The following is a 17367-nucleotide window of genomic DNA, read 5'->3' as shown; positions in this document are numbered from 1 at the left end:
TTTCTTCCATTTCATCTTCCTCAGAGCTCAGGACCATGTCCAGATCATCATCAGTGTCTTCAAACTTGACATCCTCTGATGATTAAGAATCGTCATCAAGTGCTTTCTTTTTCGAAAGATTTCTTACAACTTTAGCCACTTTAGGCCTAGGTCTATTTGATTTTTTTGATTACTTCATTTTTCGTTCACATGCTAATCTTATTGCCTCTGGCTTTTCTGGAGCGCTAGTTAAAATTCGACTTTTACCCCTCTTCCTTCCTCTTTTAGCTTCTTTTCATGGTTCTGCTTTCGGAAAAGGACGAACCTGTTCAGGACTTATTGCTTGTATCACTGAAGAACTGCCCACTGTGCATTATTTTTCAACTACAACAGACAAAAACTTGTGAAGAAACATTTGATTGAATCGATTCCTTAGATGTATTAGGTACTCGTCCATCTGATTCAAGGAAAACTTGCGGAGATGGAAGAGGGCGATCAGTTACAGAAGACATCAAAAATCCTGACTCAGTGAAGGGTTCACTGATATATGGATACATACTAGATTTCTTAAAGCCAGAAAGAACAGTATTCTGTGTGTCAGCCAAAGAATATGCTTGTCCCACCAGCTGACCTATGCAATAGATGGAGATAGTTTTTCCTGGGTGATCTAGTAACCAGTCATTACAAATTCTGTTGTAATGGGTTCTAAATGGAGCAAACACTTGACACGTCAAGAGGATGGAGTCAATGGGTACAACATGGTGGAAAGGATAACAAAATAACTCCATTTTCCTTTGCTGTAATGATAACATCTACTGCTACATGGCTCTCGTGATTATCCTAAATTAGTAGTAGAGGTTGGCTCTTACTGCACTTTGTATGGTGAATTATGTGCTCTAAACACTGGTTGAAACGTACACTGGACATCCAACCTATCCTGCTAGTTAATGCAAGACTTCCTGGAGGAGCACCCTTTAAAAAGAAATCTGTATACCTAATTCTTGGAAAAATAAAAGCTGGAAGCAAAGCATTCCCAAGGACATTTACAATAAATAATGCCATAATTTGCTCCCTTCTTTCTGCAGATGTTACCTGACCTATTTGTTTTTCACCACGCTTTGCTTGTATTTGTAGATATTTCTGTTTCACCGCAATTGAACCTAGGTTGTGCAGTAACATTAATAATAAAATTGTGAAACAAGGCAAAAAACAGTGTTTGTTTATTTAATTTACAATGTTTCACCAAGAATCTCTGGCAAGATGCGGTGAAATAAGGTTCACGAAAATCGAGTTCCGCGGAAAACGTAAAAAAGAATGAGTCTTTATGTATTCAGTGCAAAAAAAAGTATCGTGGTTTGACATGGAAAATGTTACTGCTGCGAGGTTAAAGCAAAAAATGCAAACGAAATCATTACAAGATCAAAATCTAGTGAAAAACCCGTGGCAAATGCAAATTCGGTGACATCGATATGTAAACATGTGTGTCGGCCATGTTTGAACCGGGTAAGGTTAGGTGCCTGCTGACACGGCTGGGCATAAATACCTGTTCACTTGAAACCAAGGTTGAAAGTGGTACATATCCGACCAAACATGTAGTACTAGACCATATCATCATGATCGGCCATGTGTGCGATGATTTTGGTCTCATTTTAAGTGCAAAAAACAGTGAAATTAGTGAACTTAAAAGGACTGTAGCCTTATTGGGGAAACAGCTGCAACATCTTGGCTGTAAAACTCAACAAGCAGAGCATCGTCTGAACCTAGAAGAAATATTGGCTACCAGTGATGTAATCAAAGGAAGAACGACTGTGGAAACCAGCACAAAACTTGGAAATAATTTAGTAAGTGCATCAAATAGTTATAATGACAAACGTGATTCTACAAACAATGTCATTCAGAAACATATGAGTCCAGATAACAATTACAAACAACAACAGCAGTGCACTGTAAATATGTCGCACGTGTCACATCCTAAACAAAGAAATGTGATTAAAAAATCAGTCGACTGGCCTCAAGTGTGTGAAAAAGAACTAAAAGTGTTAATTTTTGCCCATAATCATGGATGTCAGATAGCAGAAAAGGTAACAGATACACAAACTAACTCAAGTGTCCAAGCCTTTGCCAAACCAGGAGCAGGAATTGCGGAAGTGACCAAAACAGAGGTACAATCATGTGAAAACCTTAACCCAAAAGACTGTGTCGTAATTTGTGCAGGTGCAAATGATGTTGCCAGAGATAAAGGCAGTGAACTCATCAATGTTCTTGAAAGTGTGCTACCAATTAGGCAACACAAATGTAGCTTTTGTAAATCAACCATACAGATATGTCCTACCTCCTTGGTCATATTTTAATAAATTAATAGAGAGAGGAAACAAAGAGGTAGATGCTGCATGCAAAAAATTCTGTATGTGAACTTAATAAATGTAAGCTCGTTAGACAGGTCCCTGCACACCAGCCGTGGCCTACATTTAAATCACAATGAGAAACAATTTTTGATTGAAGAAATCTGTCATCTAGCAAATTTGAGTCACAATAGGCATAATATAGAAGCAGTCCAAAGTACTTTGGACAAATGGGTCATAAAGAAAGATGCGATGTCTAATAAAAAGGGCGAAAGATATTTTTAGGGAAGTAGACTGTATCACAAAAAATTTAATGCAGAATTAAGTTACAAATACACACTGAAGATTGTACACCAGAATGTACAGTCATCAACAAACAAAGTTGATGAAATAAATATACTCCTCAATAGCGAATGGAAAGATGTTTCAGTGTTATGTTTTTGTGAGTGTTGGTTACAAACTGAGTATTTTCAATACTTAAAAATATTACATTTTAACCTTGCAAACTGCTTTTGTAGAATGGAATCAAAACATGGGGTAACTTGTATATATATAAAAGAATATGTAGATTATAAGAGTATAACATCTGTTTGCAAACTTGGTTGTGAAAGATATTTTGAAATCTCAGCTGTTGAGATAATGTCTGAAAAAACAGTTATTTTATGTCTGTATAGATCTCCAGTTAGCAACATATGCGTTTTTTTTTCAAAAAATTGGACCTTGCTTTAGGCAAACTAAGACAACTGGGAAAACAGTGGTACTATTTGGTGATTTTAATACCGACTTTCTGAGCCATAGCCCTCACAGGGAAACGTTTTTAAATATTATAAAAGCCTACAATCTTTGTCTGACTGTTAGCTCTCCAACACATGTAACAAAAGCTAGTGTCACTCTCCTTGATCAGATATGTGTAAACAAGGACAAGTGTGCATCAGAAAACACTGATACAGGCTATAGTGACCATCTTTTGCAATTACTGACCATACCTGTAAATCATATTTCAACCAGTATGCAGAATGTTATCCACGAAGGGATTAATAGTAGGAAAAATATTGAATACTTCCAGTACCTAATCAGCGAACAATCTTGGAGAGAAGTATATGATACCTCTATTACCAACAAAAAGATGGAAAATTTTTTGAACATTTTCAAGCATAACTTTGACTTAGCTTTTCCACAAAGGAAACTGATTTCCAAAAACACAGATAGATTCAAAAACTGGATTTCATCAGGCATTAGAGTGTCTTGTAAAAGGAAATGGGAACTTTTTCTGCAGTCAAAAACTCACAGCAATCCAGAATTTATTAATTATTTCAGAAAATACAAGCTAGTTTTGAAATGGGTCATAAAAGAGGCAAAATTAAGGAAAATGACAAATATATTATGAAATCATCCAATAAAACTATGTCAATGCGGAAAGCCGTGCAGGATCTTACAGGGAAGAAGACAACTCACAAAAATATTGTGATATCACATGATGGCAAGAATGTCACTGACCCTAGGGCAGTTGCAAACGTTTTCAATTCTTATTATGCAACTGCTGCTGGAAAATTAGTGAAGGAAAGATTTGGAAATCCACCTAATAGAACATGGAAAGAACTTTCATCTATTGAAATAAATAATATATCCATGTTCCTCAGTCCAATAAGCCCAACAGAGCTCCTAAATACCATTAATTCACTGAAGCATAAGTATTCAACTGGTATTGATGATATTCCAGATTACATTATAAAAATAACACAAGACAAATACTTTCGCCTTTATTGGACATATGCAATTCATCTTTATCATGTGGTGTCATCCCTCAGCAACTGAAAATGGCAAACCCCTGTATAAAAAAGGTGATCATCAATGTATGGGTAACTATAGGCCTGTGTCTCTATTGCCAGGGTTTTCGAAAATTATTGAAAATGTGTTCCTTTCAAAACTAATTACATTCTTCAACAAGAATAATGTTATTTGTGGATGTCAACATGGCTTCAGACCACAGTGATCAACTGAAACAGCCACTTTTAGTCTGATAAAACAATGTCTTAAATGCAGTGGACAACCACAGAAATATCTCAGGTTTATTCTTGGACCTAACAAAAGCTTTTGATGTGGTTGATCATTTTATACTCCTGAGGAAGCTTGAATGGTATGTTGTAAGAGGTGCACCAAATCAGTGGGTTAAATCATATTTGGAATATCGCTCTCAGGTAACTGAAATTAAGTACATGGAAGGAAATGAACTCCAGGTACACCTTTCAGAACCATGTGGACTAAGTCATGGTCTTCCACAGGCTCCATTTTAGGTCCCTTTCTCTTTTTGGTCCACATTAATGATTTCCCATCACATGTTAGGAATTCTGAACCAGTACTGTTTGCAGATGACACCAGTCTATTGATTGAAGGGAATGAAGAAGAAAATCTTACCACATCTGCAAAATATATTACAAAAAGGAGTGTCTGAATGGTTTACCAGAAACAGGCTAATAGTTAATCCCCAAACAACAGTACTCATGAATTTCCACACAGATCAAAATAAAAATCTGGGACAACTTGTAATATGTATAGATAACCAAAACATTAGTGCTGTCAATGAAACTAAATTTCTTGGGATTCATATCCAGAAAAATCTTAAATGGAGCACTCATATCACATCCCGAAATTCAAAACTAGCAAAAATGAGCTATGTAGCAAGAATTCTCTGCAACAATACTAGTGCAGAAACAATTAGGGTTGTATACTTTGCTTGTGTACATTCAGTACTGAAGTACGGTATCATTTTCTGGGGAAATGTACACAAGGCCATAACAGTTTTCAGGAAACAAATGGCAATTATAAGAATAATGAAACAAGTGATCAGTAGAAAACCATGCAAACCTGTCTTTAAAGATCTAAAGATCCTACCCCTCCCCTGCATTTATATACTGGAAGTAGTCATGCATGTCAAAAAAAGCATACTGAGAAAAGAAAACCTTTTTCCTCAAAACAAAAGTGGCCATAATTACAGTACCATGTCAGACAGTGACATACATGTTAATCATTGTAGCACCATATTATGCCAAAAAGGTGTATATCATGCAGGAACGTAACTTTACAACAGATTACCAAGACATATAAAATCTTTTCCTGAGTAACAAAGCTTTAAAAAGTCTGTGACAGCCTACCTTTTGAAAAACTGCTACTATTCAATCTCACAGTATCTTATGCAAGAAAAAATGTAATTTGTATCTTTAATTGTAGAAATAAGTTATTAATATACAGTATTTCAAAAATGGTAATTATTAACTGTATAGGTCCAATTTGTTATAAAAATGTAAATAATGTATGTTTGACATTTGAAAAACCAATAGATAAAAAGGTCTTCTGTCCAATATATGTACTGAAAAAGAGATTTATATGGTCAAATAAATAAATAAATAAATAAAGAACATGTGATCTGGTGTAAGTTCATATTTTTCATAAACAGGCCTGAAATTATTTAAAAAGAGATCAACATTTGGTTTGTTAAAGTCGGTTTCTTGCCTAAACTTGTTGCTTCTGGGGTCCTCAACAATAGTTCCTTGTGTCGTTTCATAAAGCCTTTGAGCCAATCATCTCTTGCCACTTTTGTTGCTTCCCAAGATTTAGGGATTTTGCAGTGTAAAGCACAAGCATAACCAAGAATTCTCACCTGAATTGGAGTCAACCCATAATGCATTCCACTGGCAGTTGAAAGATACTCCACCAGTGTTGGCTCCCGATTGGGGATATTTCTGAAGATGACGCTGAAGTGTTGACCTGGAGAGCCCAAATAATTTTGCCACTTGTCTTATGCTATGACCCTTGTTGACTTCCATATATATGAGAAACTTAGCTAGAGCCATCCTGTCAGGGAACTTCTTGATCCACTTATGGGGCATTATGTTCTGTATCACACAGTGAATGTACAAGAACAGTAACTCTCATAGTGATTATAGAGGGAGGAATGGGACACTGTCCCACTCCTCCCAAGACAGGATGTCCCAGTCCTTCCTTAGGAGAACTTTAATATGCAAGAGTCAAAAACATAACCTACAAAGCTACGAAATTTTATTTGCTATTCAGGAACATAACCAACGACCCCAGATTCAACTTCAAACATTTTCAAGCCACTCTAAATAACCAATATTTAAAAAACAGTCGAGTTGTTTCCTGTAATGAATTCTTACCTTTTAAGGACGAAAGTTATGTTCTTTCCTCACCTAACAATATGAGCTTCGTTGACCAAGGAACAGGAACTGCATCAGATCAACTCCAATGGGTGAGGAGGTATTGAACTAACAATTCAAACGAAATATGTGGGAAATTTGGACCGTCCGATTCCTCCCACTGTTCCACTCCTCCCACTCTTCTCGTATATGTGCCAACCATTTCAAGGATTTGTGTGATCAGTACGCACAATGAATTTTCTTCTGAACGTGTAAGATCGGTGGTGCTTCATAGACCACATTATAGCTAAGAGTTCTCGCCCGATCGTACTGTATCTTCTTTCAGAATGGTTCAGTGCTCTGGACGCAAAAGTTGCTGATAAATCCTGTCCTAATTCTCCTTCACACACAAGTGAATCGTCCAATCCGACATATCGAATTCTACCCTGAAATTTTTCACACTAGAAGAATACACCAAAAGAAACGCGCTGTTAAAATTTTAGCTGCTAAAGCGCGCTCTAAGTATGTTTTTAAAAATGGTGAAGTTACTCATTTTCTCCACATGAAGAACCACTTATAACGATTTGTCCATAGTCCGGAGTTATAAGATCCCTGACAGCTTGCACCGGTGTTGCCAGCTTTAAGCTATGAAGTGCTAATGACTGCAGATGAAAATGGTAGCCATGTCAACAACGAGACGTTGTCATTGAGACATTTAGAAATTGTGTTGTCATTGGTTGAGGTAGGCCCATGAAGCTGCCGCACCCAGCCCACTGCAGCCTAACCAAACTCCACTATAGCACACATACTGGCGAATAGGCAGAGGCCGCGTAGCCCAAAGTGCACACACGCGAATTTCAGGCACTTGAATCATAACAAAAACATCTTAAATCATTAATTTTTCGAATAAATTGCAGTTCGTATAGGAAGCTACAATGTTGCACAAGTGACTAGCAGGGGCAGTTTTGTGATGTTACATTACAAACGACTTGCGTCAGTCAGGACCTTGATTTGTTGACATTAAATATTTTATAACACTACCTGTAGCGCAGTTCCTTGGATAATTTTTGAATAATGTATATTTGATTGGAATGTTTATTTGACTAATGAAACAGTTCCTTGTTTATTGCCTGTAATCATCCCAAAAATGCGAAGTGTTCCGTGGTTGACGAAAACATTTTCCTTGCGCTAGGTCCACCTGTTAAAAGAAAAATTAATCCATTAAGGCACATCACAGTAATTACATCTTTTATTTACACAGAACTGGAATGGAGTAAGAAATGGTTATGGCCATTGTTCTGTATATTGTGCTGTGTACCAGGGATACCTGCTCAAATTCGTAGAATGTGGTGATGCAAATTGACGATCAGAAATGGCTTGAGTCTAACAACACTGTTCTTCTGATAAATCTGAAATTAGAAAGAACTATCAGAAATTATATTGTCTGACAAATTTCTGAAAAATGCTTTACATTGTTGAAAAATTGTTTTATTTAGAGGCTGAATCACAGCGATGCGTGGAATACGAATGATATTTATAGTCTTTTCGTCATCCTGCTAAAGTCGGAGATATTGTTATAGCAATGAATTATTTTCTGCAAATGGTAAGAACACGTTCCAGATGTAACATTGAAAACTGTTCTTTCCCATTTTTCCAGATTTTTGAGGAAAACAGTGACTCACTGATACTTGTAAGTAGAATTGGTGTATGCAAATTTGTCATAGCATTCATCGACTGCACTAGTGACTGCCTTTTTGTTTTCGCTTGAAATGATTAAGTGGGGTTTGCACGCAGTTGTTGCACAGAACCTAACTGGCCTTATACGCAGCATTTTACATCTACATCTACTTAGATATTCCGCAGGCCACCGTATGGTGCGTGGCGGAGGGTACTCTGTACCACTACTAGTCACTTCCTTTGCTGTTACACTCGCAAATAGAGCAAGGGAAAACGACTATCTATATGCCTCCGTATGAGGCCTAATTTCTCGTATCTTAGCCGGCCGAAGTCTGCAACCGCGCGGCCGCTACGGTCACAGGTTCGAATCCTGCCTCGGGCATGGATGTGTGTGATGTCCTTAGTTTAGTTAGGTTTAAGTAGTTCTAAGTTCTAGGGGACTGATGACCTCGGATGTTAAGTCCCGTAGTGCTCAGAGCCATTTGAACCATTTTCTAAGTCGTCTTGTATTTTCCTATAGTCTCTCAACTTCGACACCTTACCGTACACCACGACATCGTCAGCAGATTGCTGCCCACACTGTTCATCAAGGATAACAGGAAGCTTCTCCTTCACCTCAGCTGCGAATTTCCCTGTAGTTTTACTTGTTATGACACCTCCTCTGCTCGTTTACTTGGAATACACTTCGTAAGTTTGCGACTTAGCTTTCCGTTTTCCTGAACCTGTTTAAACAGGTCGAAGATGCATGGAAATAGTAATGTTTATCTAATCTGCAGTTCACAGAGTGCCCAGTCTCGTAGCTCTCCTCTGATAACAGTGCACTGACCTTTACGAGCAGTTCTAAATCTTTTGAATAGTTTTTCTTTCACACTTTTGTAGTTTCATTTTGGCACAAATTTTGTACTTCATGTAAATCTTTCTTCCTTTCATATAATTAATGTTCAGATTTTACGAAATGAAACCAACTTTGCGCACTACTTGGGTGTTTTCTTCGTCCTTCACTTAACCAAAAAAATTACAACCTTTTCTTTGTCACAGAAAGCTATCATTTCACATGTCTATTTTTATGCTGGTCCTTAATGACAACAACAATCACTGTTCTAATCACATTTCACGCAATCGTCCGAGTTATTTCCTGTTTATTTTTATGTTTCCACAATTTTTAACGAAATGTCGACATCATCAAAATAAATGCCCAAGAAATTAAGTTATAAATAACACTTATGTAGCTCTTCAGGAGAAGTATGTGATTTTGATTGCATACCACGCTCTTCATATTTCATCTTTGCAGGGCTGAAAACATTAATTGGGTTCCACATTACTGTGAAACTGTGGAACCCTACAAAGACAGACGCTGCTAGCAACCACTGCTAATAATTAGAGTTATTTAATGAATTGCAAATTCGAGCGAATAGTAACTGTGAGTAATTGTGCCAGAGAAACTGTCATTGGAAACTGGAATTCACTTTACAAATTACATTCGCGTTAAGCTGTGTTACCTGTTTATCGATGTGCTGTCAACAAAGGCAGTGTGCCCGCGGTGTTGCGCATGCACTGTCCCTCTCCTACAGCTACGGCAGGGGTGTACACTTCACCAGCCACCTGGGGAGCTACTAATTTGACAATTTTCAACTTTTTTAAAAAAATACTTGCAGTATATCTCACAAGGTAAAATTCTGACATTGTATTTCTTTCAGCGTATTCTTCCCGTATAAAAAATTTTAAGGAATGTTCCTGCATGTTGGACTGGACAGTTTTGTTAGTAAGGTACCGATCGACTGCTTGCGGGGCCTGACTATTTTCTATTTTAATTCCTGGAAAACTGCTTCCTCCTGCGTCGACCACTCGCAGTTTGCTCCTTTCGTCAGTAATTCATGTAACGGTTTGTCCATCCGACTGAAGTCCTGGATGAAACAACGATAAAATGACACAATACCTAGAAAGCTCTTTAACTGCTTTGTGGTACTAGGTCTTATAAACTCTTTTATCATGCTCACTTCCTGTGGGCCGTGTTTTGTAATCCTTCTGTCGTAATTACGTGCCCTAAGTAAGTTACCTCTTTCTGTAGGAACTCACACTTGTCAACCTGTAATTTTAAACTCTACTATCGGAACCTTTATAATGCTTCTCCAAGTCTGCCAGTATGCTCTCCTAACATCGCTCCGAACACGACCACATCATCCAAATATACGAAGGTCTTTGGTCCATAATGTCAGTTACTACTGTGTTCATCAGCCTCCGAAGAGTATTTCCACTACCTATTATTCCCATTCTTAATGCCCTTGCGGAGTAGAGAAGGCTGTTTTCTGACATCCTCATTCAAGAGTATCTGATAGTAACCCTTTGCACAATCTAAAGTGGTGAAGTACTTGACTTTTCGTAAGCAATCTAAAATCTCATCAAAACGGTAACGGAACTACAGTTCGAATACAGTGGTCGTTTATCTTCGGTAGTCTGCATCTATTCTTCTCTTCCACTTCTGTGAAGCATCCATCTTCTTCGGAATCATCAGTAACGGAAAATTCCACTTACTTATGCTCGGCGAAATGAAATCTTACATTAACATTGCACCTACCTCATTTCGGAAGGCTTCCTTTAGCACTTCTGCTAGTCGATACGTACAGATATTTATCACTTCTCCTTGCGCCTCTGGTTTCAACTTAATTTCATGCTCCACCATCACAGTGTACATTAATCCTATCTCCAGGCAGATGAAATACACCATGATATGAAAGGCACAATTAAATAATTGAAGTCCTTTATTCTTCTTTAAGTGATCCACTCGAACCATTTCATTTAACCTGCTATTTCGCGACCTTGTCTCTTGGTCCACTGACACTATATTCCGTATGTAGCATTCTTTGCCTTCTCTCATGGTAGGTACTGCTCTACGTTCATTTTGTGCCATTCTGATATAGTTTCTTCTTCTTTGGTATTCAGAATATTTGTGACGCAAGTGCCTCCCTGCACGGTCACCAATGCTGCAGGAAAATATACTCTCGTATGCAATTGCTGCCGCTCCGTTATTTCTTCGATCAGACCTGTGTTCTGTACTTTAATCCTTAAAATCTTTCTTATGGTGAACCTGTGCATATTATGCCACACGGGCTCTCTTTCCTTTCCGTTTGCTGCTCGTATTTATTTCTGGTTTCACTTAGATGCGGTTACTTCCTCTGGTTCTTCGCTCTGGAGGCCTCCCTTCTCTCGCGGCTGTAAGTCTGATCCTTCTGGGAATCCTACTAATACTTCTGGCGTCGCATTTGCGCTCACGATCTGTTTCTCTCGGTTGCCTAGTGTCCGTTCCGTGGGAGAATGCTCCTCTCTTCAATGCTCGCTCTGTCCCAGTCCACAAGATTCGACGCTTTGGCTGCTATTCCGTCTGTAACTGTACTGGTCTACTCTTGACCCATAGCATCTTTGTTGCATAATCTACGACTACTTTTAAACTCTCGCGGATGTCTGTGCGTAAGGTTACTTCATGCAGGACATCTACCTCGTCCTCCGCTATATGAAACTTGTCTTCCAGACACATATCATCTACCCTCAGCATCAACGTCGCAGCTCCTCGCATCTCTATTACTTCTTTAGTGATCACTTTAAGTTTTATTCTTTCGTCGGCGTTACTGCCCACCGTTTTCTTCAGTGCCGATTACGCTTACCTGAGCGGCACTGTCTACTACGAAATTTGTGGTTCCATGGTTCCTGCGCTTCCCTACGCGCATCTTACATTTACGAAATCATTCCTGTCCTTGAAGTGTACCAACTTTGCCACACCGGTCGACTGCATGCTCATGTCGTTCTTTCGCCTCCCGGTTGCTCAGTCTTTGGATTTCACTGTCATGCTAATTGTCCTGGGTCTTTACAGACATAACTTATCAGGGGCCTCACCTCATAACACGGCCCTGAATTACGTTGAAGACTGGATCAACGACGCACTATTGGTCGCATGCTTCCAATTTTGCTGTGATGAACTCTGCATAGCGTTTCCTCCATCCTTCTTGGCGGTGATGAAGGATGGGATGTCCGTTTATCTGCTCCACTACAAATCGCCCGTATGGCGTCTATTTTCCTGACGGGTCTCTCCGTAGTGCTGTTCTTTGCATGAAGGCCTACTCTCTTACATCTAAAACAATAATCTCTCGGGCAACTGGATTCGCCGAACTTTTCTTTACAAGAGGTATGGATGCTTCTTCTGTTAATGGTAGATCCACTGCTCGGGCTAATGTTGTATCCTCTGCCCTTGCTTTCACGTTGGTTTTAACCCTCTCATCTTCGCTTCCCTGTAAAAACACAGCTCGTGCCAGCTTCCCTATTAGAAACCGGCTAACGGAACGTCTGATTGTCCTGTCACTCCTCGGACGGCTTGTCGAAATTTGTGCTGTAAAATGTCAACGTGACACGCTCATCCGGCCATACTTTCGGCCCTGTTCCTTCTACTAGAGAATAATAAACACGCTTGGTAATCTGAAGTCATTTTTTAACTCATAGTTGTCCAATAAAGTTCCCTTCACATCTTCCTTAGTTGCTGCCAAATCGCGTATGAGTAGTTTACTTCAAGCTGCACCCATGACTTAGTTTTAACAAAATTCAGTACCATAGTATGGCTATAGTTCGGCGTTAGTTCAAACGCCAGGACGCAATTGTTTACGAGTTCTCTAATTTCATCTTTACTTCCATCAAGAGCTCTCAGAATTAACTTAAACGCGTCAGACAATCCTATATGCTGAGTGGGGAAGTCACGACTTTCCAGACGATTTTAGTTTCAAAATGTTGGAGCACAGCAATCATTCGGCCTTTCCTTTCAGATTTATATTAAGCAAATCTAGACTTCCGCTAGTGCCTAGCCATTACAAATTCAAAAAAAAAACAAAAAAAAAGAGAAGCACATAGTCAGGCGATAGTATAAAATTTCCTAATTTGCCTGGACTATAAGGCACCAAACTGCTGAGGTCATCGGTCTCTAGACTTACACATTACTTAAACTAACTTATGTTAAGAACAACACACACACCCATTTCCGAGGGAGGACTCGAACCTCCGGCGGGAGGGGCAGCGCAGATAGTATAAAAAGTTAAAACTCGTGGCATAACCTACATCGCTTATACATTAGGTTCCACATCACTATTTCAAGTATCAATGCGTGTCCCTCTATATGAACTACGTAATATGTAACACTCAAAGAAAAGCAGTTATGGTCTCTACTACAAAACTTCAAATTTTCATAGGAATAACACAAAACAAAATACAAGTAAAATTATTTACGTTGCTCTCTGACTTACTGCCACATTTAATAGTAAACATAGAAGGCGTAAAAAATTCTATAGTCACTCCTTGTGAGCCAGTTGTTTTGTTATTCTTTAAAACACATAGGTAACGTGAGACTAGTAAAACTTCACCAGGATTGAAAATTTCTCTCAAAGGCCACTCTTTGACCACATAATGGTATTTCCTTGCACTCCTATCCCAGTGACGCAAGAAACAGCAATATTCTGTCTAACCAGTCTGCTTTCGCAGAAGAAGTCCCAGAACTCTGAGATCACCACAGATTTTACATTTATGATTCCAATAGCCAGTATACTCCAGAAGTAGCCTCATGTTCTTGCAGGTTTCCTTTAATTGAATCGGATGGGCCACTGTTAATTTAGGTTTCTCGTTTCAGTTACGTAAGACAACAGTTTCGAGACTACTCTATGAGGAACCTATAAATAGGCGCCATTCTTTCGGATTGTGAATATTTCCAAATTCTGTAAGCAGTCGATTTATGTTGTTACACTATACCAAACTATATCTCTTTGAGAAAAAAGTGGAAAAAACAAGCTGTCGCTCACAGAATGTAATACTGGTGTTTGGCTGTAACAGGTTCTTTTCTTGAAGTCGAGACCCAAGTAATTTTGATTGCCTGTTTGAAAGATTTATATCTCTTGCAAGATCGTTCAATTCCGCCTTCAAGAATGGCTATGGCGTAGTGATCTGTTGGTTTCTCACTACGATCGCCTGTTTCATCCTCGTGTCCGTTCCGTTGCTGGTTTTGGAAATGGGAGAGAATCAGAATTCGGAATTGGGCGACTTGCAGATTCCAGATTTGGATAAGAAACTGTGTGTTTTTCATTTACTTGAGATTCCTTTTACTTTTGTTAAACAAAAGTAGCAATATGTAATGTGGTCTCTAGTCTCCCCCCCCCCCCCCCCCACATCTATGGTATGATAAATGACGTAGATGGGTTCCATGCAACCAGCCTCTTAAATAGTGGGAGGAACGTGTTCAATAGTTCTGTGGTGGCCAATATCTGAAAGAAAATCTTCTCTTTTAACTATAAAAAATACCTCTAAGTGTTTTCTTTTGCGCGAAAGTCCACCTTTTTATCAAAGAAATGTTTCAAGTAGTCTATCAAAAACGTAATAAAACGTGTATGAACTGTAAATTCAGATCAACGACATTACAGAAATCAGCCTGTGGCTGAAACGAATCGGAGGAATTATATTATTATATGTTTTAAGAAAAGAGCTAGGAACGAAGCTGCTAGCAGCAAACTGAATTTTCCCCACTTCTTTGTCGCCATCGAACTGAGCGGGTGTCTTTTGTGTAAGTGTCTCTGAAGTAGATACAGATTTGACTTATAACTAAATACGTCACTTGTTAAAAACGAGCTATAGATTTGTTATCACTCATAACTAATAGTTTCTCACCACAATTATTAAGTTGTACATGAATTTTGGTTCTTGCAATTTTGTTTCAGAAAAACTAGCTGAAACCGTGAGCTCAACAGAACACGGCAAAGAGACACAATGTGCTGAAAGCACTACGAGTTCAGCCATTGATCTCATTCTGCTATAATCAAAGCACATCTTGAGATTATTAGCAGATCATTTAACAGTGACTTGCGATCTTCCTGAGCAAGCGCAAATTACGTATGATCTGGCCATTGTCTCCGAATTGTGGATATGCTGCTCTCGCTTCTGTTAGATACAGGCCTCACAGAAGGGATGGTGGTGTTCAATTGCTACTGTTTGTAAAAGGTAAAAACTTCAAGAGCCAATTTAATTCTGAAATCACTGCATTCTTTTTAGATGCGTATGAGATGCAATCGGAAGAATTCGCGCCATCATCAACAATGACCGTTGCTCCATTCGTCAATGAGAAAGAAATTAAGGGGAGCTAGAAGGAAATTTTTTTTCACCACATTTTAGAGTTTTTATCTCATTATAAAGTTTGCAATTTTCCGAATATATATATATATATATATATATATATATATATATATATATATATATATATATATAAAATCACTTATAAACTAACGTTGGAAGTATTTTAGTTTATTTTTTAAATATTATCCACACCAGTTGAAAATGTTAAAATTTTTACGTGCATCATTTCAAGATCTAATAAAATCGGTAATTTTTTATATAGAAGGCAGTGGATTCCTGTATTATAAAGGTCATGTCCAGAAGAGGATGGGCACCAGGTTGAGGAAGTTGAAACAAAGTTTGAGAGACAAGAAACTTTCTGATGGTAAAACCATAAGAGGCAGGCTGACAGACAAAATGATTGATGAACTACAACAGTATTATGGAATGGCCATTAGAAAAAATACTGAGGATTTGTTGAAAACGAAGCAGGCAGTATAGGCTACCTTCTTCCACAGACTGTCTTCACCTTTGCCCTCCTGGACTTGATTCATGGTGCAATTACTGCAATGCCCAGTACTCAAACAGTTCATACAGCCATAAACATTCCATTCCAGCAGCAATCATTCATATCATAAAACCTATTTACAGAGAGCTTGCAAATCCCGAATTACAGAAGAAGTGTCTGTATGATCTGACTCAAAATCCGAATGAGTCGCTCAATAATCTTATACGAGTACGTTTACCAAAAAATGTTTTAGTTGGAATGAAGACACTAAAGTGGGGGTCAGTGATGCTGTCATTGCTTTTAAGGATAGCAACATAGGTAGGGTGAAAGTGCTACAGCATATGGGAATTAATTCTGGAGCAAACTGCATCAGACAACAAGGTTCACATTGATAAAGCAGAGTATGCAGCACAGTTGGCCACTAAGGAGTCCAGAAAGACGAAAAGAAGAAAACACTTGGAAAAAGTATGGTGCAGGGTGCTTCTGACTGACTAAAAATAAAAAATTGACAATATATTAAGTGAGTTACAGTCTTTTGAAACTTCAGAAGCCGATCCTGAAAATTTACATTTTCTGTTGCATTTTTCCCCAAATCTCAGAAACCACTTCGAGTCGAATACTCAAATTTTCAGGGAGTAATAACACACATATCCTAAGTCTACTGAACTAAAAGAAGAACATAATGTTATGAATAATTAAAATTATTTAGCATAACATACAAAAAAGCACACAAAATTTTAACCACGTAATTAACAAATTTCATCAATGCAATTGTTGTAGTTCAGTAGACTCAGAACATACAGTTTAATTCCTGTAGAAGTTTCATGTCAATTGCTAAAGTGGTTCCTGAAATACAGAGAAGCGAAGTCACTAAATTTAACATTGTCAGGATAGGGCGTTCCAACTCCTCGTCAGTTCATTTGACAAGTTTATTTTTTACAAACTTTTCTACTTTATTCAAATACTGGAGCAGAACGCGTTAGGACATGGCGGGGGATGGAAAGAATACGAGTATGTCGGAGGGACAGAGCGAAAAATGAAGAGGTACTGAGAAAAATGGAAGAGCAAAGACTGTTACTGGATGTAATAAAAAGAAGGAAACGAAACTGGATTGGAGATAAATTAAGAATGAAGGAAGGTCTTACGAAAACAGTCTAAGAAAGCTGTGTGGAAGGAAACAGGAGGGGAGGGAGGAAAAGATCTCAGATTCTGGACGATGGGATGGAGGGCAATACACACAGCGGCACTAAGAAGGAAACAATGAACTGCTAATATAGCACAAAACTGGTAATGATCATGAGTTAGTATACTACGTGAAAGAGCATATTGTTTTCATTTTTCATGCAGTTACAAAAGGTAGGTGCTTGACTTGAGGAGACAAACCACTTTTTTTACTTTTTGACGACAGTCTAGTGGTTTCATAGTGTTTCTTCAGATTAATTGCTTTCATAATAGCGACGGTGTCACCGATCTTTCTCGCTTGTGAGTTAAACATACATGCTGTTTTTGATCAGTGTAGGGTAGCGCTGCCGGAAGTCTGTTCAGTCTGTCAGGAAGAAGATACTTTGGAAACTGCTGC

This window comes from Schistocerca americana, chromosome 5 (assembly GCF_021461395.2).
Source record: "Schistocerca americana isolate TAMUIC-IGC-003095 chromosome 5, iqSchAmer2.1, whole genome shotgun sequence".
NCBI classification, from domain to species: Eukaryota; Metazoa; Arthropoda; class Insecta; order Orthoptera; family Acrididae; genus Schistocerca; species Schistocerca americana.
The sequence above is the reverse complement of the archived record's forward strand: the minus strand, read 5'-3'. Positions refer to the sequence as shown.